The following is a 27,191-nucleotide window of genomic DNA, read 5'->3' as shown; positions in this document are numbered from 1 at the left end:
GGTATTTTGTTGCCTTTTCTCCCTTTGACCACCAAATTTATGTCAGCTATATCTTCGATTTCTACATCTTCAATTTTATCATTTTTCTAAACCTATTCGGACTTTTATTCAGAGTTATGCATTCTCCCTTCCAGAGAACATTATCCTCAAAATCTGTGTAGTAGGGTCACTCTTAAATTTATTTAATTGTTTTATCTACATCATTTTATCTCTGCAATTCAATTCTTTTCCTGTCACAGCCACCTGCAGTTCTCTATATAATGCATGTTTTACTAAAATTTATCTGACTTTTCCTCCTTCAATATTCTTCATTTGGTTCTGACAACAAAGTAACGTCCTCCTACAAAGAGTTTGAAAGGAATTATTCCTCCTCCTTTTTCTCAAAATATTTGCATAAGACGTAATATTTCTTCTCAAAATGTTTGAAAGAATTCACCAGCGAAGAGCCATCTATGGAAAAGTACACATATTTTTCCTGTAGTAAGAAAGTGTTTTATTATGAATTTTATTTTTTTTAAATAAATACAGGACTATTCTGATTTACTTTCTTCTGGAATCAATTTTGATGATTTGTGTAGTCAAGGAATACATCTACTTCTAAGTTTCTAATTTATTGCCATTAAGATTAACATAATATTCCCATGGTAAATATATATGAAAAAGGAAACGTCACAAATACATATACATATAATATATAATTATATTATATATATAATTATATAAATTATATAATTATATAAATTATATTATATATAATATATATAATATAATTTATGAGTATATGTATTTGTGACGTTTCCTTTTTCACTCCTGATATTTTTAATTTGTGTTTTTCTCTTTGTATCTACAAATTTATTTTTATTGATAACTTCTAAAAACAAACATAGTTTGATTATTTTTTGTTTCCTGTTTCATTTTTGTCTCTTTATTATTTCTTTTCTCCTATTTATTTGGATTTAATTTGATTTTTTATTTTATATTTCTTCTTATGTATATTACTAGGCATGAATTTTTCTGAGCTTCCACTTATCTGAAATATAATCAATTTTAAAGTTAAATTTTGTGGGACAGACAATTCTAGATTGACTTTTTTCCTTTCCCCACTTTAAAGACCTTATTCTATTGTCCTCCAAACTGTTTCTCATATATCATTAAAATTGGTAGTTTCCTACATTTAACATGGTTTATTCATTAGGTAGCCTTTGTTTGTTTGTTTGTTTTTGTTTTTTGGCTTTCAACATGTTAACTATTACAAACCTGAGCATCGTTTTTTTAAAAAATTTATCCTTACCAAACATTAGTCAAACATTTTAATAGGTAGGTTTATGCTTTATCCAAAAAGTGCCAATATTTACTCAAATATTTTTCTGCACAATTTTATTTCTAGAATTCTGATTGCAATTATATTAGAATGATTCATACTGTCCAAAATGAGACATTATCCATTGTTTTCAAACATTTTATTTTTTATGATTATGCTTCACTTTTATAATTTCTATGAATCTATTTACTTTTACTTACTTTTTTCTTCTGCTGTCTCCAATTTACTGTTATGCAAATTTATATTCATTAAATTTTTCATATTCTACATTATAATCTTCAATTCTAAAATTTTCAGTTGGTTTATCCATATTGATTCAATTGCTCTGCTGAGATTTTCATTCTCTTTAATCATGTCAAATGCTTTCTTCATATACCACAGAAATACAAAGGATTATACAAGAATACTATGAAAGACTACAGGTCACCAAATTCAATAACTTAGAAGAAATATACAACCTTCCTAGACTGAATCACGAAGAATTGGAAAATCTAAATAGACCGATAAACAGTATGGAAATTTAAACAATCATCAAAAACTTCCCTCCCAAAAAAGTCCAGGACCAGATGTCTTCGCTAGTGAACTCTATCATGCATTCAAAGGTGATTTAATACCTGTACTTCTCAAACTCTTCCAAAAAATTAAAGAAGCAGCAATACTTCTTTATTCATTTTATTTATTTATTTATTTAGGCAAGGCAACCCTTGGTTGACTTCACAGATTGCAAGGACCTTGTCAGCTTGCAATCCCTTATTTTTTATTTTTTACACCTACAGCACGTGGTCTTCCTAGGTCGTCTCCCATCCAAGTACAAACCAGGCCTGACCCTTCTTAGCTTCTGAGATCAGACGGGGTCAAGCTTGTTCAGGGTGGTATGGCCGTAGACTCCTAATTCATTTTATGAGGCCAACATCACCCTGATACCAAAACCTGGTAAAGATAACACAAAAAATGAAAACTACAGACCAATATCTCTGATGAATACAGATGCAAAAGTTCTAAACAAAATACTAGCAAATCGAATACAACAATACATTAAAAAGATTATACACCATGATCAAGAGTGGTTCATTCCAGGGGCACAAGGATGATTCAACATATGCAAATCGATCAATGTGAAACCACTAAAACAAAATAAAGGATAAAAATCATGTGATCATATCAATAGAAGCAGAAAAAGCATTTGACAAGATATAGCATCCATGTACGATTAAAACATTTAATAAAATGGGTGTAGAAGGAAAGTACCTCAACATGATAAAGGCCATATATGACAAACACTCAGCTAACATCATACTTACTGGTGAAAAACTAAAAACCTTCCTTCTTAGATCAGGAACAAGACAAGGCTGTCTGCTATCACCACTCATTCAATATACTATTGGAAGTCTTAGGTAGAGCATTCAGGCAAGAATATTAAAAGGCATCTCAATTTGGAATGAAGAAGTCAAATTGTTACTTTGTACAGATGGCATGATTCTTTATATAGAAAATCCTAAGCATTCCACTAAAAAATTATCAGAAACGATCAACAAATACAGTAAAGTTGCAGGATACAAAATCAATGCACAAAAATCCATTTTGTGTGTATATACTAAGGATGTGTTTTTAAATAAAATAATTATCATTTTATCTAGTTCTTCATATGAAAAATTATTCTTCAACTTTATGCCAAATATTTTGATGATGGAATGGATCTTGTGGAATCCCTTTAAAGGATGTTAAATTTTGTTCTGGAAAAGAGTTAAATAACTGGTAAATTATTTTGTTCTGCCAGGCTTGATTTTATTGTTTGAAAATGCTGTTTCTGTTTTGACTTTATTCATAGGATCTGGCCTTTATGTAGCACATAATCTTTATTTCTAAGGCCTAAATTTACTCTGGTGCAAATTTATCTTTGCAGGGTTCCAAATTCTCCCAGCACTGTATGACTTTTGGTGTTTTTATTCAGCTTGCAGTCCTCGGAGTAGTCCCTCTCTACTAGCCTCAAAAGGTTTTACCCCATAAAACCACAGATAAAACTTAGGCAAAGATTCATAGAAACCCCCATGTAGACGTCTGATGTTCACCTTTGTTTATCTTTCTCTTCTCTTTCCTCTTCAGTGTTCTGGCCTGAAAATTTCTACCATTTCAACTACTCTAAGTTCTGAGCTCTGCCTTTTCATGTCAGCAAAAACACCATGTTCTGTTTTTGCCTCTTCTCCTCTTCTAGGTAGTGTTCCCAAATAGAGGCATGAAGTACAAATGGACTTGTACTTGAATTTTTTCTTCTCTCAAGGATCACACTCCTCTTGTCCAATATCTAAAAATACTTTCCTCATTTATTTTGAGCAAGGCTGACATCAGTTACTCTATCACTGCTGGAAGAGGAATTTGAGCTTTTATTATACACTTTAGTTAATATAAAAGTTTGAGCATTAGATGTCATTCTAATAAAGGAAACTATAATCATAGCTAGAAGTGATCCTTCAGATTAAATGTGTGTTTTTTGTTTTTGTTTTTTAATTTTTACTTTTCAAATCTGACAATGCTATAAGAAATCCAAAGACATTTCCTGGCCCATTGTTTTATTGCTATATTTCTCCTAATTTAAATTATAAATAATTGGTATGTTATATTTTATATAAAGCAGAAAATTAATCAAATGTATTATTAACTTACTTATTGCATTTTAATATTCCTTATTTCTGTCTACTTCTCTCCATCTGCACTAAAACCAATATACTTCACATCATCTCTAAGTATAATTTCTTCTTGATTGCAATTTTGTTTTCACTTCAGTTGATTTTTCATCCAAGCTAGTTTGTCTATAATGTATTCTTCACGTTATGGTTGTAGTGCTTCTTTAAAGTGAGCATAAAATTATAGCATGTCCCCTTTAACAAACATTCAATAATTATTTATGTTTTCTAAGATAATATTCTAAGGCTTTGCATAGCATAAGAAACTATTATGAAATAATGGCTCTTTTTAAAAAATATCTTCAACTTCACCTCTCTTTATTCCTCTATTCCTTATCAACTCACAACCTATGGAATAGACATACTTGGATATTGACTGTAGGTCTTAAGCTAAAGCTCTATTCTTCCATACTAAATTGTTATTTATCTTGTATTATTTTAACTTAGATGTATTTCACTGCTTTACATTTCTCCATTCATTGTAGTCTATTGAGGATGAGGATAGAACACATGGTATTGCTAGTTAGTCAATAATTTTGACCAATGAATAAGGTCTATTGAATCATTGAACAATGTTATATAAGGCTTGTTGAATTCATTCAAAAGGTAAATGGAGTAAATAAAAGGTACGTGTTTTTAAAAATTTCCATTTTTAAGATCACTATTAAGTAGTGCAAAAAAACCTTTTAAAATATAAGTGATAGAATAAGAAGTCATTAACATTTAAGCAGTGAATAAAATCATTTAATTAAATAATTAAAAATAAAACTATAGCTAACATCCTGGTGAATTGCAATGAAAAAAATAAATGCATGCTTCCATAGTGAATTATCTTCTATTTCTTAGTGAACATCATTCCTTAGCTATAGAAAACATGGAGACACAAGAAACAGCGGATCCATGAACATTGCTGCTTAATCACACAAAACTGAGAGAAAGACTGGTGGATTACTGGTCCTTACATGTACATAATACCACATTTTAATAGAAGAAAATAATTACAATAAGATTTCAATTAGTTAGATATAGGTAACTATATTAAAGTTTTTTTTGTTGTTGAATGAATCAGAAAACAACAAACCAGTACACAAATGTACTTATAACAATCCTTCTTTAACATGAATTTCTTTACAAATGGAACATGAAATACAGATAATTTTGAGTGGCAATTTGTAAGTGCTGTTTTCACAAGAGGCCCAGGAAAAAAGATCATTCAATTTGAAATCCAACAAATATAGATTCTGATGAAAGCAATAGATGACCTTCAATTGACAGTGTCTTTGTTTTCCAGTCTGATATTGTCAAAAATGTTTTGAGCAATGAAGGCAGAATGATCGCATGGATAGATAAGAAATAGTAAGTTCTTAAAATAAATAACCATATGCTCCAGTTTTTGAGAAAGGAAGTATAGTTTCCAGACGAAATTAAGAAAATCTTTAAGGAAGTAGGCCAGGAGAGAAAGAAATGAAGAAAGATGAATGAAGATTTGAAAGCAAGCTTTTAAGAAGTTTGATAAAAATAAAATGGTGGCATAATAATAATAAAAAAAGATAAAAAGTATGCATTATTATACAACATAACATCTTTTTTTCATCCTCTTCTGTGAAGAATAGTACTATCTTAGGCAGCTTAGGCTGTCATAATAAAATACTATAGACTGGGTGGCTTAAACAATAGAAATTTATTTCTTTTACGTTCCGAAGGCTAGAAGTTCAAGGTCAAGCTGTCAACATAATTAGTTTCCGGTAAAATCTCTTTTCTTGGTTTGCAGACAGTAGGCTTTTTGCTGTCTCACGCGGCGGAAGAAAGATAATAAGCAAGCTCTCTGGTGTATCTTCTTATAAGGACATTAACAATCAATGGATTGTTTGTCCCTTTGGAATAAAAAAAAAAATCTGGAGTCAGGGACCTAGAGAAATTAGAGGAACAGGTAGCAGTGAGAATAGAATTCTTGAATTTGAGGTTGTGGAGTATTGTCAATTATTGGTAACAAGAAGGTCTCAGGTATGACCGTGCACAGTGTGGATGGCAGAAATGTTTATGTGAGTATCTACAGAAGTAATGAATGACTATCAAGTCTAGGATATTAGAAAGATCATCTATGGAGATATTAAAATCATCAAAGTTCAGGACAGAAGAAATATTGGAAAGAACGTAAACAAACTCAGGAGCCAAAATCTTCAAGAAATAAGTGGAAAGATAAATGACTCCAAGAATATCAGCTAATAGGTGGAATTAATCTGCTAGCATTAGCTTCAAATATGGTTTTCATATTATGTTTAATCAATGCTATATTTTACACACTGGGAGGTATCAAACAGCAACTGTCCAGAGACGTGCACCAAATCACATAAAGTACCTAGAGACACTTTTTTTTTTACTCACTTACTTCCCATATCCTCAGGAAGAAGAACTAGTAAGGATGCATAGAAATTAGGCAAATGTCAGCTTTAAAAATTCAACATTTTGAACAATGGCGTAGTTGGGAGAGAATAAGCCACAGTCACTGAATGTTCAAGCAAAGTCTGTATGACCATCTGTCAAGGATTCTGTAGAGAAGATAATTATTTTTGTGGGAAGTCTTTTCACCACTCCACCAGCATATTACCCTCGTATGCAAATGGTAGGAACACATCACATACTGATCAAATAACTCTCTCGCTCTCTTCCTCTTCCCCCACTTTCTCTCCCTCCCTCTCTCCTTTCCTTCTTTTTATCAAGTGCCAAGCACTGTGCTTGGTAGTGTGAATAAAGACTTTAAAATATGTTCAGTGATTTTAGGTACTATAATTCTAGGGACATGAAATTTAACTTTGGGTAGTGAACACACAATGCACTCTCCTTCTCTCTCTCTCTCTCTCTCTCTCTCTCTCTCTATATTATCGAATTGTACACTTGAAACCTATATAATTATATGAACCAATGTCACCCCAATAAACTTAATTATATATATATAATGTATGTATGTATATAAGTAAATTCTAGGGACAGCAAATAAAAAAGTAGGTATGCGTATCCTCAAATATATACATGTATGTATGTATATAAGTAAATTCTAGGGACAGCAAATAAAAAAGTAGGTATGCGTATCCTCAAATAGACTTGTTGTATAGGGTGAATGAAATTTAAGTCAAGAAAACTTTACAGAGGAGAAAATGCTAGAGCTTGCTAAGATGAGGAAGCTCTTGATGGTTTGAGAAAAGGGGGAGCAAATTTTGGAAACTAAAAAAAAGCATTTGCATAGATGTAAAGGCACAAAAGAGTAGACACTAGAAAAATGCCACATTAACTTTGGTGGGGGACATTTGGGATTGGAGGAGATCAGCGGCCAGGGATGATTGGGAGAAGATGAGGCAGGAGCTAGGTCACGAAGATCCTTGCATTTATACTCTGTAACCAGAGATTTTATGTTTTGTTGGTTGCTTGCCTGCTTATTTCTCTTAAAATGCAAATGTGTTCATGTTGCCTCTTTAATGTGACAGCAGGGTTCACCAAGCTCTTGTCTCAGTAATTCTAAATTCCATCTGTATCTACTCTCCCACATCCTTTATCAGTAGAAGTAAAATCCTCATGCTCCCTTTCCTCTCGTCAAGTTCTTCTAAAGCTTTTCCTCTATTTGAGACGATCGTCTCACCCAACACCCTCCATGAACTGCTGCTTCCATTCTCCTTGTTTCCACTGGGAGTTATATGCAGCTTATAACTTACTATAGACCACAAAGCCTTTGTGTCCAGCTCTGTAGCATTGCTAGGTCCTCTGTTTATAGGCTTCCGTTTTTATGGTACATGTTTCTTCCCCATGTCAATGCCAACTAAACTTAAGTCTTCCGTCTTTGACTATAAGAGAATGCAGGAACTCTGCATTCTCTTTACGGCTGGGACTCAGGTGAATGAGTGCTTGTATGAAGGGACAAGTGGCTGCATGGAAATACACATCCATATGGGGGAGTATGGGTACTTTTCTGCTGGTGATTGAAATTCAGTGGATCAAACAGGGAAGTGATTTGATTCAACGTGTGTTTTAAAAAAAATTCTCTTTGGCGAGCTTGGGAGGAAACTTGGAAAGAAACAAGATTAGAATACGACTATCAGGATATGAGTTAAGAGGATATTTCAATGTTTTAGGAAAGAGGAACTTATGGAGGAATATAAGAGAGCACGAAGTAAAATAAGTTGATTACAAAGAGATTGAGACACTATACGATAACTAATTGGATGCATAGGATAAAAGAAGGGTGGTGGTGGTGGTGAATATGAGCATGACATGATTCTGGCTAAGTAGACGGTGGTGTCTTCCATCAGAACAACTACTGACACAGGAATAGAAGGTCTTGGCTTGAGGCAATAGGGCCAGTTTTTATGAGGCTTAAGCTAGTTATGTAGAGAGGAAACTGGCTTTACAGTGTGTATATTTATTACTCTCTACATAGATTTGGATGGGAAACCTAAATTATGGAATCAATGAATAGGAGGTAACTTTTAAATAATGAAAATGAATAAGTTTCAGCATGTAAAAATGTAACACGAGAATGCAATAGGATAGGACATTAGCTTGGAAAGCCTCAATCTAAAAGGACCCCCCCGCCCCCCAATAAAAGCTAAGATAGCAAAGTTATAGGACAATCAGGAGAGATATTTTACATGGAAGCCAAGGGAAAATAAATTTCTTAGAGCAAGTGATCAAAATACTAGATGTAGCAAGGAGGCCAAATAAAATAGAGACTAGAACGTCTCTAATTTTCATCACACAGAGATTATTGATGCCTATTGTCAGCCAAGTGGTAGGTGCAGTGACCAGACCATAGAGGCAGAAGAGTAATTGCAAGGAGAATAAGTTAATGAGTTAATAAGGGGATTGGCTCCTCCACAGAGAAACATATCTATGTTATAAAGAAAAGCACCACAAAGCATTCAAGCTAGTGGAAGAGTGTTTGCTAAAATAGTATTAGCCTCAACTACAGTGATATTTCAGAGTAAGAGCACTTGTTTTGCATAATGAAACATTCTCTCCCCAAATTTTATTACCTATACAAAGCAAAGTGCTCACTCTAAAAATATCAATGCTTGATCTGCTAAATTTGTAGCATCCATATTTTTGTTGCAATGTGAGTATACCTGAATTCAGACCCTAACATTTTAATCTGAAGGTTAAAGTGATAAAAATGATTGCATAAGTACTTAAAAGTATTTTGTGACTCTGAAACAATGTTTAAATCTAAAATACCCCCATTACTTTTTCAGCAACAACTTGTTTGGGTGCTGAATAGATAATGCATATCGATGAGAGCTTACTCTTAAATGTCTACGTACCATTAAAAGACAGGATTTCTCTCCTGGTATTTCAGTAGATAATTTATCATTGACAGTCACTTCCGTTAAGACTGCAGTCTAATTTTTAAATACTCTTTTCCTCACCTTCAACTACCTACAATGTCACTTTGTGTATCGTCATAAATATTTCATGTTGGAAATTTGTCAAGAAGAGAAAAAAAGCAATATACACATGGTTATTTCCTGAGGTATAGTCTCTAATAGCTAAAATGTCCTATAATAAAGAAATTATGTAAATTACAGTGCATTAGCTTGCTAACATATTATCTTGTCTTTAAAATAATCGTGACAAATTTTGTAACATATAAACTGTATATATAATGTTTCATTAAAAAGCAGAGTATAGAATGATTTGGTCATTACTATTTCAATCATAAAATATGCATATCCTTTTTGATAATATATGGAAGATAATATGAAAACAAAAATAACTGAGATGTGTTTTTGATTTATAGGACATTTTATTTTCTTCAGAAGTCACTTTGCTTTTCAATAAGAAGAGGATATGTCACAGGCTCTGTTGTTGCTATTCAACAAAGCTAATAAAAAATTGTCAGCAATTAAAACTATAACATTGTAATAAAGAGGTTTCTTGGCTTCTTATAAATGACATTAAGGGTAACATTGTAATATTACTTTCTTTATAGTATATCCATCAATGAATAACATTTATCTTCATGTAAGTGGGCAATATAGACCTATCTCCCCAGGATTCCACGAGTGATCTCTGTGATGCTTTATCTAGCACAGAAAATCCAGACATTTTGGTTTTCCTGAAGACTGCATTCTGCTCTTGGGTGAAACAGTTGGGCACAAAGTCTCAACCTCACAGATGGTTATTAGCTTTGAGTTGCCCTGAGGCAGAATCCTTATGTTGCTCTATGTATTCTATAGTATTTGTAACTGATTGTATTTTTATCTTAACAAAGGGTTTAAACACATGCAATTAAAAACAAAGCACAATTGCCTCCTTTGGTCTAAATAGGAATAAGTCATGAAAGTTTTTGATGTTGCTTGTTTTTAGAAATTAATTCTTTAGTTAATGGGCCTTTGATTGGGCCTCAAACTAATCCATATAGTAAAGTGAATTGAGGGAGAAACATGAGGCCCATGTCGTGAGTGAGTCTGGCTTGGATCAGTGTCAGCTCCAGAGTGCCTCGGGCTCCTCAAGGGAGAAGGTGAAGTCATGACTGGCATGACTGGCAGGTGTAGGGGGCTACAGTACTCTTGGAACATGGCCAGCAAGGACACAACTCACACCGCAGCTGGCTGGCCAGTGAAAGCTTCATAGCTTATTTATAACGGGTCTTTTCTCACATGTCCACTTCTCTTAGCTTTTTGATTGCCTTTTAAGGCAATCCTGGAATACACACATCATTAAAAAATGGGTCTCTTTTAATTCCAAGATTCTCGAAGGCAATCCAGCAGCATATGAGGACTAGATGTGATGTTAAGTAAAAAGCCTTTAAAGGGTAGATAACTCTGCCTCAGCCTTGCAGGGAAACTCTGTGAAGACAGTAGAGGTTACAACATAGGAAGTAGGAGAGCACTGGTGTTTATACTCCTGCACCAGTCATGGGTTAACAGCCACTATAAACTTACCAGGGGCTGTAAATTCCAAGATATTTCCAGATACTTTCAGATACTCTCTGTGCATGTAGGCAAAGCAGGTTTTAGCAGTGTAGGGGTAGCCCTCTGACAAGGAGATGCAAATGATGGCTTCTGGGAGAGCAAATAAACCATAGCAAGTGTGTCAAAATAGTAAGTGGATCTGAGAGGATGTGGGTGGAGCTGTGATAGTGCCTGCTATGCCACTGTGTATGTGTGTGTGTGTACGTAAGTATATACATTTTTTTTCAGTTATCTCTTTATAAACATATTTCCTTATTAAAAATGGTCCTTGGTGACTTTACTTGGAAGAACTATATACCACGAGGACACTAATATGACCTTCCTACACTTCTGCCTTTCTCTACAGTTCTTCATCTCACATCCATAACATTGAAAAACTTATTTTAGGATGCCTGATGGATATTTTTCAGTTTATAAAAGACGTTTAGCCTAATCCCAGTCACAGAGACTGGATTAGTGTTTGCATGGATTTTTTTTTTTTCTTTTTAAAAGATTCAAAGGAAAGGGCAGTATCACTGAAGGAGTCTGGTCTTATCCAAGGGAAACTTGGTGGATTATCAGCATTACCTTCCTTCTTGGCATATCTAAGGATTGATACAAGTTACTTAAGGATTATTATAATGTCGTTTATGATTCTCCTATAGAATATAAATTTAAATCAAGTCACAGAATCATATATTTTTGAAGATAGAAGAAATCATGGTGTCACTTAACTCAATTCTCTCATTTACAAATGAAAAAGCCATAGCTGTGGAGATAAAATATCTTCCCAGGAAAGTGTAGATTTCAAAATATGAAGCGTGATACTTTTGACTCTCAGCTCAATTATTTCCCTGACCCTTCTTCTTTACATGCAATTCAATTTTAATAATGTCCCCCACTGTCACTCTGCAATATGAACATGTTTTTTTACACAGTAGACACTTATGGCTATATTTAAAAGAAAGCCCAAATTCATATGTTACAAGGGTACATTCATTATGTTGTAGCTTCTACAGTTTTCAATAGCATATTTTAAAAATTCTTTCTTATTCCATAATTATATGGTAGTGTGAGATTGATGGTTAGATTTTCTAAGTGAGTATAAAACTTTAAACATAGGCAGTGGTAGGACCTTTTTTTCCACTTCGAAATTGTTCTTCATAGTGATACATGATCAGGAAAGCAAAAATCTCAGTTTTCTAAACAGTGTACATGCACAGGAGGTCACAGTGAAGGTTACCATGGGAGTTCTAATTCTGAATTTCCTGAATTCTGTGGGCTTAAATCATAACTTTAATGTTCCATTAATGCAGGGCGTTTTATTACACTGAATTGTTTTATGTCTTTTATTCTGCACTAATGGACATTGTGTTGATTTCTGTGAATATCAAGGAGAGCTCAGTATTCTGGTAAAACTCTTTTTAGTTCATGTTTTATTTTTAAGATCTTATTTGAGTTTGACTAAAACAATTTAAAAGCTTTTCTATCAATAACCATTTTTTTTTATTTTATAGAAAGACCAATCAACACTGTTTTATGTATTTAAAATTAAGATGTGCCTTCCAAAAATTTGGAAAAATTTATGATTTGTTTTATTGTTTTAGAAACTTTAAAATACCATTAAATCATTAGGTGATATCTTTGTCACTCAAATTTAAAAACATAAGGCTATCATTAAAAAAAAATGAATAACAAAAATTTCAATTGGACATGAATATAAATCACACTTATAGTGTAGTTCTCTAATTCTGGAATAATTTGTGAATTTCTTGATGGGAGTGATCATGTTTTAATATATTATGTATAATCAATCAGTTGCTCAATTAATTAGTTAGTTGCTCAATAAATATTTATCAAATTAAATAGAGTTCTTGAGTTCCTAAACGTATTGTGTTTATCCTATTTTATCTATTCCAAAATAGGTATTCTCAATTTAAGTCAAGGTGGAACACACCACTTCCAATAAGCTTAGTGATAGTTCTGAGCATTATTCTGTAGCAAATTAAAAGGGAAGAAAGACGTGACTTGGTATTCTTTACAAACCTATTACGTGAAAGCAGACTCAAAGCTCAGTGAAAGCAAGGACTGTGTTTTGTTTGCCATTCTGAGCCAGTAGCTATAATGTAATGCTATTTGAAATTGGCTCCCTAGACCTTAAATTGTGTGTTTACTATTTTAGCATCATGCTGACATCTTCATAATATGACAAATCTAATATGTTTTCATATATGTTTTGCATACATATTTTTTCTTAGAATGCAAATATTCTTTGGGTATAATAAGTATAAGAGTTTTTGAGGCATTAAAATTAATAACAGATTGAATAGTTGAAATAATTGATGATGAAGTATGAAAAACAAAGAAGGAAATCCAGATGAGTAAGCTACTGATAGGTCAAATACTTCCAATGGGCCGAATATGGGTGACTCTTAATATGCCACAGGTGTTAATTCTCATATTCAAAATGATATTCTTTTCTTCAGATGTGAAACTTATTATTCCAATAGGTAAAATATCTTGGCAGAGGGAAAGTGAGGAATCTAGGGCATGGTAGCATAAAAAACTAAAATACATCTATTAAAGTTGAATATTTGTATTCTCTTTAATCCACAATTTTATTCCCAAGTTTATATTCAACAGAAATGTGTACTAATATTCACCAAAATTTATGTGCAAAAATATCCATAGCCTCACTTATAATATTCAAAATATAACATAACTGCAGGATATATATAAACATATATATGTATTTTTTATTTATATTTGCATTATACTTATATACATATATATTTTATACATGTAAATGTATGTGTAAAATACATTAAAAATTCATGTATATATGTAAAAATGGGTAGGTTCATACAATGGAATATTATATATATTAATTAATGAACAAACTACAATTACATATAATAAGAGATAGAGGTTTTGCAAAGATAATGTTGCACGAAAGTAGGCAGACACAAAGTTTTATGCTACATGATTCTAGTTATATTAATTTCAAAAACAGAGAAAAATGGTTTGTGGTTTTGAAATTAGGTGAGTGATTACTTTGGGAGAAGCGGTGACTGGGAGGGAGCTCTTGCAGGAGCTAGCGATTACTCTTTCTTGACCTGAGTTTTGGTGACACAAATGTGATCAGTTTGTAAAAAATTCATTGAACTGTACATTTATGCATTGTAAACTTTGTTATGTACATCTACACTAAAATTTCAGTTAACCAAAAGAAAATATGCTAAAATAAAGTGTATTTTGGAGTCATATAGATTTAGGTCTAAATGGATCTCTAGTTTTACTTTAAGTTGCTTTTAGGTTGCAGGTGGGGAAATGAGGCTGAACTACCTACATTATTCAATTGTTTTAAAGATTAAGACCAGAAAAAAAATAGTCATGGCATAAAATATTTAGATAAAAACTATTAAATTTTTGTTTGTTCTTTCATAAAATTTCAAATGAGCACAGTTAGAAATCAAATCTCTGATTCTAAAGCCAACAGTTTTTTCTTAGATCATATGGCCTTTCTTCTACCATGATTTTACTTTTAAGGAAGAATTACATGTTACAGCAATTAAAGAAAAAAAAAATCGACTTTTATCAATCACTTTTAGCCTAAATCTTTTTTAAAAAAAATCTAGGATGAAGGAGAAACATGTTTCAAATTTTAATTCTTTTGAACTCTCGATGGCCTCAGAATAACTAGTGATGCCAGTACCAGATGTTCTCGACAGTGATTTTGATTTACTGGTTGGTATTTTCTTCCATGAGAGTTCATGATCTGATGATTTGTAACTTAACTAATAATAATTAAAAAAAAAATGAGGGAGAGAGAATGACTGAGAACAAGAAGGGTCTAGATAGATCTCTTTATAACCTTGTCATGCTGTCACTGCACTCCCAGTTAACAAGGAGTTGTCTTGCATAACAGCTTGTGTGTTTGTCTGCCTTATGACACAACTGAAAGATATTGACTTTTTAAAAAAAGATACTCTTTTTTCATCTGTGCAAAATGTCATGATTTCTTGTTTGACTCACCAGGTCTCTTGCAGGTGGCTTTTGAGTCATTCCAATTTCTCCTTTACCAACAGATTCATTGAAATCGAATATAAGTAGGGTCTATTTAAGCTAGGAAAAAGAATATTTCCTTCTCTTAATTTTTAAAATGTGTAAATAAACTTCTTTGGCATATGTTGCATGAAAAACTCACAAATTTGACTTTAAGTCAACAAGTGATGACAGGTCAGGTGACAAACCTGGAACTTGGCATGAAAACTGTCTACTAGTTTCAGCTGGTTCTGAAGGGATGGATGCAGTTGTAGACGCTAATCAGGTGAGCTAGTGTCAAGCAGATGAAGATTTCTCTAACACAATTTTTTACAATGCCTAATACCAGGGTGGCTACAATAGGGGGTCAGAATCACAACCAGTGTGTGCATTTACAACCCTGAGCAATAAATGGCTGTCCATTCATGAAGGTGAGCATTTGACATTTAGAAGATGTATTGGTAAGAAACAGAAGCCCAGTCCCTCTATGTAATTCCACTAGAATTTCTTATGTGGTGAAGCCTTGGGATTGTGGGTAAGATCAGAAACAATGAATAAGAATAAAGCCCAACCAGAGTTGAGTGAATAATCAGTTGCAGGAAAAGAGATGCGTAGAAGAAGTTTTTGTGACACTGGAATCATTTCTGATAAGTAGCTAAGGAGCACTGGAGAAACAGAGATGTCAACTTTTTGTAGCATAGTGCTGAAAGTAACGGCAAATGAGGCTAGGCTCTTGCAACAGTAAGTTAGCACGTTTGTCAACTTTTATTTTTCTGAAAACATAGGAAGGGCTGCTTATTATGAACACTCAGATATTTAGAATTCTCGGCAAAAGAATAAAGGATATGAAGTGCAGTTGATACTGGTCTAAAATATTTATAAAAACATAACTGTATACATTTTTAGAATAGTTTCTTTTTTTCCCTAGAGAAGGCAGACCTATAGAGTAAGAGAGGAAATTTCCACAGGGTTGGTCATGGAAATAAAGGATGATTGCAAATGGGCACAAGGATTTTTTTTGGAGTGATGAGATTTTTTAAACCTAGACTGTGGCAATGGTTACACAAATCAGTAAATTTAAATTATTTAATTGTACAACTAAATGAATTACTATAGTATGTAAATGGTACTTCAATTAACCTGTTTAGAAAGTCTTTAGTATTTCAATTTTTCTGGTTAACAGGCTTCACTCTTCTCTGTCTTTTCTTTACAATATGCTGTTTTTGTTAGTTATTCTTTCATTGTGTGTGATCCCTTATAGCTAATACAGACCATCAAGAAAAAAAAAAAATCCCAAACCAGACTTTGGATTTCTTGACATCAATAAAAATTATCATTTTTTCCTCTTATCATGGGAAACAGAATAGAAAACAGATTAAATCAGTGTCTATTTGTCTTAAGCAAGATACAACAGGTTTCTGAGCTCTTATCAAAATATAAGCCTATGTTCTGAAATAAAAATAAGACTCTGCAATGCTTGCAAATCTTCTTTTATAATCCTTCTTTATGTTAAAATCATACTGGCGTATGTTTTCATATTTCCATAAAAGAATAAGAAGAAAGCATCTTTTTGTACCTTTTGTATGTGAGAGAATTGGTATAGAATGTTACCACACACTAACCTTCAAGGAAAATAGAAAAAGTGTCAGAAACACCCACCCTCCTCCCTGACTCCCACACTGAAGGCCCTGGTATCTTATTACTAGGAAATAGGTTTTATAATGTGCCTTTCCAAAACTATTGCAGCCCATGGACACAACTTCTTTGTCTTCTGCTCTCTTTTTTTTAAGTAAGGCCAATTCTTTGGGTCAAGACTGATGACTGAACAATCTCACTTTCAGGGAGAGGGCTTGAAGTGGAGACATTGATACATTCCATGACCCTGAACTTGATAATATAAAAATCCCATGGAAAACATACGACAAATCTTTAATCTGTTTTCTATGACTGCTTCTACTATATTGCATTATCATATTTAATACTGCTTTGAATAACATAATATATTGTGATTATATAGCCATCTTATATGTGTATATACCACATTTACTTTATTCCTTCATCCACCGGTGGATAATTGGTTTGCATCCACTCTTTGGTTATTGTGCTACTATGAACATGAGAGAAAAAATATACCTTCGGGATTCTGATTTCAATTATTTTGGATATATTCCCAGAAATGAGATTTTTAGATTATATGGTAGTTCTATTTTTAATGTTTTGAGGAAACGCTACACTGTTTTCTATTGCGGTTGCACCATTTTATAATTCTACCAACATTGCACAGAGATTCCAATGCCTCCACATCCTCACCGACTTCTCATTTCCTTTTTTTTTTTTTGATAGACACCATCTTAATGGATGTGAAGTGATATCTTGTGGTTCTGACTTGCATTTCTCTAATGATTAGTGATGGTGTATATCTTTTTATACACTGGCCAGCCATTTGTATATCATTTTTGGAGAAATGTCTATTCAAGTCTTAGCCCATTTCTTAATTGGGTTATTTGTTTTTTGTTTTTTGTTTTTTGATGTTGAGTTGTGGTAGTTCTTTATATATTCTGGTCATTAACTCTTTATTAGATATATAATTTGTAAATATTTCTCTAATTCTACAACTTGCTTTTTCACTTCGTTGATTGTGAACTTTGATGCACAAAAGTTTTTAAGTTTCATGCAATCTTGTTATCTGTGCTTTTGGTGTCATACCCAAGAAATCATTGCCAAGATCAATGTCATGAAGATTTTTCCGTATGTTTTCTCCTAGGAGATTTATGCCCATAGGTCTTAAGTTTAGCTCTTTAATCCATTTTGAGTTAATATTTGTATGGTATATGATAAGAATCCACATTCATTCTTTTGTATGTGGGCATCCAGTTTTTCCAAGACCAATTGTTAAAGAAACTGTCCTTTCCCCATTGAGTGGTTTTGGCAGCCTTGTTGAAGATCATTTGACAATGTATGTGAGAGTTTATTTCTAGGGTCTCTATTACATTTACAGCAATCTCTAGCCTTTAACTCACAGAATAAATTTACTATTTAATTGGCCACCTGCTTGAAAGAGGGGGTTAAATTTTTCAACAGTGAAAATAGTCTGCTTCTGGTAGAGAGATGACCTGAGTCAGCAGGAGTTTCTCTTTTTATCACTTGGCCTGCGCTTTGGTTTAATGCTTGGCAATCTTCAAGGCACTATCAGAGTATGTTTTTCTTAATTTTCTTCATCAGCTTTAACATTAACACTAATACATATTACCTATTAATATATATTCCTATGCCTGACATTATTACTTTTGCATATTTGTGTGAGTTGACATCTAGTATTGTAGCCTTATAGCCATTTTAACTAAGAAAAGGTCGAACTTATTCAGGGAACACTTACAAATTTCCAGTTAAAATGGTAATTGTTTAAAATATATTATTAGAATATTTCAATGACTTATACATGATTTTTTATAGATTATTTTATAATCTGATGTACAGTGACTCAACAACTCCTGTTAACAGGAAGCCAATGTTCTATTTTTTAAACTATGTCTTAAGAATTTTTTTTTTTTTTGGCTAACTGTAAACTTTAGACTCTATTCAGTTATATTCTTAAGAAGATTGAAATTTGTATGATTCAACTCAGTCCAGATCTAGATTGGTATATAAATTCCATTTTTAGGACATATCATGGTTTATATCTCCATATGGCAAACATCTTTCCAGCTTCATCATCTTTTTGATCCTGCCTACATTCATTCTTGTACAACTCATTTTCTCTTAATTTTTTCCCTACGAGTTGCTTTTAATCCATTCAATTTACTCTTTATTCCATCTCTACTAAAACCAAAACAAAACAGACAAAAAAAAAAAAGAAACAAAACAAAAACAAAAACCTCATCATGATCTTCTACTCTTCTTATTAAAATGGGTTTCTAGGCCTTGAGGTCTATTTATTGAACCACAGGTTTATAAATATCCTCCAATAACATTATTGGGTCTCTAGTGACCTTGTCCACAATCAGCCACTTCCTTGATGCTATCAAAACCTTGACTACACAGAAGGAATTTATCATGGCAATAGCTTTAGTTTTATCTTCTATATTTGCATACATGAATCTCTAATAAGGTTAATATTGATTCTGACAGGATAATTTAAAATTACCTTTTATAAAATCATCTGCTCTTTAAGGCATGTAAAAACAGAAATGTTACATCCCAAATACAAGTAATTAAATTTCTCCAAATTTCCTCTTTCTTTACATTCATCACTTAAAGCCATGTAGAAATAGTTGAGGAATGACACCAAAAAAATAATTTTGTTAGATTTTTGCTTGAAATTTTTAATGAAAAGTGTTTCTCAACTTAATAAAAAGGAGGTTTTCTTTTGACATTTTGTTAAACGTGCTAAATTTTTTTACAATTATTTTGATAGTTCTACTTAATTTAATGCCACATAGTAGATAATAGGAAAAGAAAATTAATTTACTATGACTTTAATGGGATTCTAATTTAATCAAAACAGAAGTTCATAAAAATATAAATGAAACATATGCCAAAATCTGAGTAGTGAAACACAATAATAAAAGCTAATTATCTGTATAATTTTTGTTTGAAATAAAATGTGGCCATTTATAGCACTGACTATATATAATTTAAGAAAAAAATGCTATTTCTGTATTTATGAATCAACAATATTGCACTGCAATTTAAAATTAATTTAAGTATTACTGTAGTCTCTATAGAGCACCGTAACTTATTCACTTAAAAGTGAAATCTCTTCTTGAAGCATCAAGGTCAAAAAATCGCGTTAAAAAATATGTCTTTATTCCCATAATTTACTGGTCATTATAATTTAAAATTTATTTGAATTGCATTTAAGCCCCAAATTAATATTTACAATTCATTCATAGGACATAGTATGCAGAAATACAATAAGGTTATAAGGTTAGTGAATTTAAATACATATTTGATTCATAGCTCAAGGAATGGCTTTGGAATCTGCATTTTAGTAAGCACCTAAGGGAATTCCGATGTACATGGTCAAAATGCTCACTTTCCAAAAATTGTTTTGAAACGATACTTGTTTCAAAAATTGAAACAAAAGGTGTATATTTTAGATCATTTGCCTGATTATCATTCAGCATTTCCAAATAACTGCTAAGCCGCTTTGATCTGGGTGTTTTTGTAGTATATTAATACAACATGTCCAGAATGAAGTCATCACTCTCCCAAGCATTCTTTTTTGCCTTTATTTCTTATTTTTTTTAGTAACACCTTTATACTCATTGTACTTTTTTCTTTTTCATCCACCCTATAGCCAATGCTTCATCTCAACTGTCCTTAAACTCATTGCCACTTCCCTGAACCATTACATTAAACTTCAATAGACTTTTCAACCTTCTGTTCTAATTCACGTGGCACAGTGGAGTCAGATTATTTTCCTAGAGTCATCCCAATCATGTTACATTTGCATAAAAATTTTTAGAGTCTTCAATACATACCAAATGAAATCTACAGTAATTTTTATGTGAAACCCAGAATTATGTCCCCAAGCTGACTTTTCCAATCTTAACTAATCATATTTTTCGCCACACAATCTCTCTGTTTTATTTTGCTTTAAACTACAAACCAATTAAACAGTTCACTATTCACTACTTGAATTACTCTACTCATCCATTTTATGTTTATAAAAGCTCCTGGTCAAAACGTTTCCTGATTTACCCAGCTGGAAGCAATATTCTTCTAAAACCAAATAATAACTTTTGTTCTTTTCCAAATTAACCTTATATTTAATATTATGTTAAATAATGACATACATATAAGTCTAATTTTCTTTTCTAGAGTATATATTCTAAGAGTATGGAGGCTATTTCAAATTCATACACCCTCAGAACCTGTTTAAAGCTCTCTATGGAATAACCTTTAAGATTTTTCAACAAATAGTATCTGATGTCCCATTTAAACTTTTACTTCTTTTGAACCAGTGCCCACAAGCTAGTACATATTCTTTTACATTAATAAAATGTATAGAAATGCATTTATTAAATTTAATATTTAATAAACACATGTATAGAATTTTTGCCAGACACTCTTTGCATCATTAAAGATGTTATATATATTCCATGGCAAATTCTTATTGTTATTTTGTATATGATGAATGTATAAGTCAAAATACATTTATCGAAAGCAATATTGAATATGCTAATGCAACGTAGTAAAGATAGTCATAGAAAACAGCTTCGTATGTATATTGAAAATATTCTTTTATCATATCAATTATAAAGTAAAACATAGGAATCTAAATTCACTGTAAGAACTAACATTTACTTTACAATAGAAACAGGCATATTGCAGGTAATTTTTAGAGATGTTTTCAAGTTATGAACTACTTGGATTTACTTAAGCTCTTTATGTAGACACATTAGCTTTTCGTACCTGGTTGTGGAGAATCGTACAATACCCTATGTACTGCTAATTAATTTTAAATTACCATTTCATATGGCTTTTCCCCTTAGAAATCCCCTTTAGTATAAGAGTAAAAATGTGATGAGAATGCTTTATTGAACAATTATGGAATTTAGCTTTCAAATAGATTCTCATTTTTATTAAAACTAGGCTTGCTTTATCTATGGAGGATCTTCATTGTGAATTATTATTCTATTTATACTAAGAATACTCTCATTCTTTTTATGTTTTAAATGTATGCAAGAATTGGCAAAAATATAAATTATACAAGAAAAAGGTATATAATTATAGATTTCAAATCAAATATCCCAAAAATCAGGTATTAGAGAACACAGTAGTTAAAATTTGTATGGGAGGTAGACAACAAGAAAATATACAAAATATTAAAATAAGGTCTTCTCTGTAATTATTTTGTTGTAAAATTGATTTTAAAAATAAATATTTATTTTCACTTAATGTTAGTTTGACTCTGAAATTTTGACAGTTTTAATAAGCTATAGGAAAATTTTGTGTAGATGCCATGTAGATAATTAATTGTATGTGCCAATTTGGAGTTTGTTGTTGTTGTTGTTGTTGTTTTAATGGAGTTCATTGCAATGCAGATGGTGTGTAAAGACGTGGGACTGAAAGTTATTCTGAAGGTGAGGACTATAAAAAAAGAATAGCTGAGGCATCAGTGTTCATTCTTGGGGCACTCCATCCTTTAGTAGTAAAGCAGTCAATCATTTCCTCCTTTGTGATTTTATTTGCCTCAGGCAGATAATACTTGGTATCTTATATATACCTTTAATAAAGATGCTCCATTAACGTTCCTATAGCAAAAGGTGAAAACCAGAAAAGATCAAGGAAATAAGTCAGAGAAGTAGGAAAACATCACATGGAGTCTAGTTAAGCAGATTGATAAGAGAAGTTCAACCCTCAATGCCCCCACTGGGCACTGAGGCTATTACCTCCTGGCTGCCTGAAATAACTAAAAACAATACACACATTGATTACTGTGTGCAAGACACTGTTTTAAATGGTATATTAATGTTAATATCCTTAATCATCACAAAAATGCCCGGAGGTGGGAACTATCATTATTTGTAAATTACAAATGAGAAAATGGCAGCACAGGGAGGTTATAGAGCTGCTCAGCACCACAGAGAGATGGAAGTAGTAGGAATGAGCATTTAACCCAGGTAGTGAGGGACCAACTCAGGAAGAGAGGAACCAATGCAGGTAGTCTTGCTCCAGCATCAAGCATTCATAATTTTTTCACTTCCTTTTTTGTTACGGGTTTTGTCTCCTAAAAGGCATGTTAACATTCTAACTCCAGAATGTGACCTTGTTTAGAAATAGGGTCATTACAGATATAAGTAGTAAAGTTAAGATGGGGTCATACTGAGTACAATGGGCTCTTCATCCAACGTGACTGAAAGGAAACTTATGGAAAATCTTAAGAAATGTCATAAGTTTGGAAAAGATAGAGCATAGGTTGGAAATAGTAACAATTCATAAAAATGAGAATAAAGAAAACATACATAGTGCTGGTATCTGAAGTTGGTTGCTATTGAATGATAGAATAGAAAACTTGGACTTTATTTTGTTTTGGAGTTCCACTAAAATTTTCTGACTAGACACAGAATGTGACAGGAAGTATGCTTCGGGAAGATCAATCTAACTGCAAAGACTTAGATCTTATGGAGTAGAACGATCTAGAGACAGGATGAATAGTTAGGAGACTGTGATTCTCAGAGGCAGTAGTATAGGTAAGACTTATGAGGACAACTTGTATTTGAGAAGAACCTTTGAAAGGGATTCTGGGGAAAGAAAATTCAGAGGATATAATATTGCATATGTAGTAACAGAGAAGATTAAATAAAATAAGTTCATGCTTGAAAACTGGGCGAATGAAACTCTAGTTGTGGCATTAGAGATAGTCTGTGACAAGAGAGGTATTTTGTTTTATTTTGTATTTAATGTGGACTTTCTTAAGTATACATTACTGGTGATACCCCTAGATGAAGATATCTTAAAGGTAGGTAGAAATGCATAACTTAATTTTGAAAAGAAACAGAAATCAAAGCAGCTACCATCCCTTGGCTGGCTGTGTAGTCTGGGCCAGACAATAAGAACATTAGGCTGTGTCTTATTTAACCTTAAATCCTTCTGTGAACTCAAGAAGTTGTTATTCACATTTATTATGTGAGGAAAAGTGAGGCAGAGAAAGGTAAAATAAATTACCAACCCTGCACTATTAGGAAGTGGGGAACCAAGCTTGGAACCCGGGTTATTGTACTTTAGACTTTGAAGTCATCTTTATTTAAAAAAAAAAAAGACAGTTGACTTAGATAATTAAATGAGATTCATGGGTGTTAAGTTAGAGAGTCCAGAGGGCCAGAATCATAGTATTAAGAATATAAGAAGTAATATCCTCCAAAGAGAGTACTTTCCAGCTGTAGAAGAGAATGAAAGCTTCCTTCCTTAGCCTTGGGTGATTTTCCTTTTTAACCAGAGGTTATTTTAGTGGAAATGACCTTCAAATGGCTCTAGCATCCATTTTACAACCACTAGATTATATATATCTTGAAATGTCATTTCTATTAAGCCATAGCATAATAAGTTCATTTATACAATAGTAAGAATTTTAAATTAAAAAAAAAAGACATAAAAGTCTTATACTATAGGGCTAGTCAGTAAAGCTGGAATCCCTCGGTAGCCTAGTCCTAAATGTTATAAATATACACATAAGGCTCAAGTCATTTAAAATGTGGTATTATTTTCTAGGATGGTTTATAAAAAAGTTTCAGTAAAAAGTAAATAAAATAATAATAGCAATGTGACAGAAGGGACATAGTGTTCCATGAATGTTATATTTCCCTAGAGATTTTGACTGAATGGATTACCTTTTCTACTATCCCCCTTAACTAGCTTTGACATGAGTGTGGTAGACTGTTAAGTTTCTATATTTAGCCTAAAGCTGAGTGAATTTCACTGAAGTGTAAAGCAATTTTAAATATGTTTGTATAAAAATTTGCTGAATTTTAAAGCACTTTGACATCACGGTTAATAAAATATGACTCAAAACACCAATCAGCATAGTTAAATATACTGACTAATTATGCTGTTTAAAATATGAAATTATGCTATTATTTTTGGTCCATATAGGAAGCACCCATCTTTTTTATTATTATCATAGCTAAACAATTTGTATAGAGAAGAAATATTCGGCATAGTAATAGATTTAAAATAAGTTTCATCACCTTAACCTTAATAGATTCAATAGAAAAACCAAAAAACCTCTAATTGTTAGCTAGATGCTTTTTAGTTCCCAGCTTTTGCAGAAAGCTATGGTGGTCTTCAGTGTACTGACAGTAAATTGACCCGATTTCTCTTCAAGGCTTAGTCTATCATGGGTATTTTTAGCTAAGCCAGTTTCTGTGAAAAATATAGCATCATAATCCATTTTAGAATATTATTTGGTAAAGATTAGAGCAGAAACATAAATTAAAAATAGAAGGTGGAGATATTACTGCTGTGATGTTATGGCAATGATGGTTATTTAACTTTCTTTTTAGCAATCCACCAATGCAAAGATATTAATCAGGCAATAATGTAAAGACATATCCATTACATAAAGGAAATTCTATCTAGAGCAAAAGTATTTAATGAACAATGAAAATAATAACTTACTTCACTTGTGATTGGACTCTAATAACTAGCAACATACTGGAGGGCATTATAGTTCAATATCACTAAAAATATTAATATTGATAATTTTTCAGCTTTATTGAGGTAGAATTGATACATAGGAATTGTATATGTTTTAAGATGTACAACTTGATGTTTTGATATATGTATAGATTTTAAATGATCACTATGAACAAGTGAATTAACATAATCAAGTGAATTCATATACTCATTATCTCACATAATTATCATATTTTACTTTTTTTGTAGTGAGAAAACTAAGGCTCTATCCTCTTAGTAAATTTCAAGTATATAATGCAATATTGTTAACTGCAGCCACATACTGTACATTAGATCTCCAGAATGCATTTATTCGCATAATTGAGTCTTTGTACCCTTTGACCACCATCTGGCCATTTCCCTCTCTGCCCATCCTTGTCAACCACTGTTCTGTTCTCTGCTTCTATGAGATTGACTATTTTAGATTCTATATATAATTGAGATTATGTATTATTTGCATTTCTGTGTCTGAATTATTTCACTAAGTATCATAAACTCCAGCTTCACCCATGTTGTTGCAAATGGAAGGATAGCTTTCTTTTTAATGGCTGAATAATACTGGCATCCATCCATGACCAGGCATTAAGGTTGTTTCTATACATTGGCTATTGTGACTAGTGTTGCAATAAACATGGGAGTGCAGATATCTCTTCAATATACTGATTTCACTTCCATCAGATATATACCTGCATGTGAGATTGTTGGATCATATGGTAGTTCTATTTTTAATTTTTTGAGAAATCTCTATACTGTTTTCCATAATGGTTGTGTTAATTTACATTCCAACCAACAGTGTACAAGAGTTCCCTTTTCTTCACATCCTCACCAATACTTCCTAGCCTCTCAATTCTGTTTCACTGTTCTATTTGTTTTATGTGAGTACCATGGGGTTCTTATTACTGTATCTTTATAATTAAAAAGTGCTATTCCTATAGATTTCTTTTTATTTCTCAAGATTGCTTGCCTATTTTTGATCTTTTGTGGTTGCATATGAATTTTAGGATTTTTTTTTTTTGTATTTCCATTGTGCCAATTTATGCACATCAGATAAAACAGCCACCTCTCCCACCAGTCAGATTGGCCAGAGATTCTCAGTGCATCTCAAACCTTTGTGTTCATCCAAACCACTGTCTTTGTTGTTAGTAGCTCCCTGGAGACTGGAGTATGCCAAGTTCCATCAGTCCTTGAGACAGGTGCGATATCAGCTCATCTCTCAATAGCAGCTCATTCCTCAACATACAGTCCAATTCCCTTTCTCCACAGGGAGAAGCTGGGAAGTGTTTATTACCTACTCTGCACTGAACTGAGGAGAGGAATTGTGGCAAATAGTTGCATACTTGTTAAGACCACATGATTGTTTAAACTGTTGCCTTGCTCTCTGTCACTCCCAGGAGCCTAGTAAATGCTGGGCCCCATCAACCCTTAGAGACGGGCATGGTAGAAGCCAGTCTTTTGGATAGCAGCAAGAAAATTTGGGGGGCTACATGTGTAAAACAATCCTATCTAGGAGGAAGATGGAGTCTTGGTTTTATTGCTGGAGTGAACCACCTGCCTGTTCAAATACCTCGGGTACTAAAGATTGTCTGCCCATCAGCTCCTAGTGATGGGTGAGCTGGAAGCCAGTCTCTTAGGAACCAGCCAGAAAAGTTGAAGCATTAGATATGCAGTTTAAGCCCTTCCAGGAAGAAACTGAGAGCTGGGCTTTATTGCTGTAACAAGTGGTACATGGGGGAGGAGTCATGGGAACAGCTCACAGGGCTATTCAGAATCATTGCTTTGTTTGCTGTAAAGCCCAGGAGACTAGTGACTACCAGGCCCCTGAGCTCCCAAAGACAAAAGAGTTAGAAGCCAGATCCTCAGGCAACAGCTGGAAAAATCAGAATGCTAGATGTGGGGTCTTAAGTTTTATTGCTGCAGTGAGCTGGGAGAAGAAGACACAGTCGGTGCCCACATGTCCATTTAAACTCCCAGTGATTGCGTGCAACTTCCAAAGGCAGGTTACTTATATGCCAGACTTGGGCAGCA

At 32.8% G+C, this 27,191-nt stretch overlaps 1 long non-coding RNA gene and 1 pseudogene across 1 annotated transcript in view; one reads left to right on the top strand and one right to left on the bottom strand.

Moving 5' to 3' along the window:
* Positions 1-27,191, top strand: part of LOC120586236 (uncharacterized) — a 66,718-nt gene that overhangs the window by 1,674 nt on the left and 37,853 nt on the right. The gene's annotated exons all lie outside the window — the stretch shown is intronic.
* Positions 2,089-2,207, bottom strand: LOC120586456 (uncharacterized; annotated as a pseudogene).

Source organism: Pteropus medius, unplaced genomic scaffold, assembly GCF_902729225.1.
Source record: "Pteropus medius unplaced genomic scaffold, Ma_sr-lr_union100, whole genome shotgun sequence".
Lineage (NCBI taxonomy): Eukaryota > Metazoa > Chordata > Mammalia > Chiroptera > Pteropodidae > Pteropus > Pteropus medius.
Note: the sequence above shows the minus strand (reverse complement) of the source record. Positions and strands in the feature narration are given on the sequence as shown.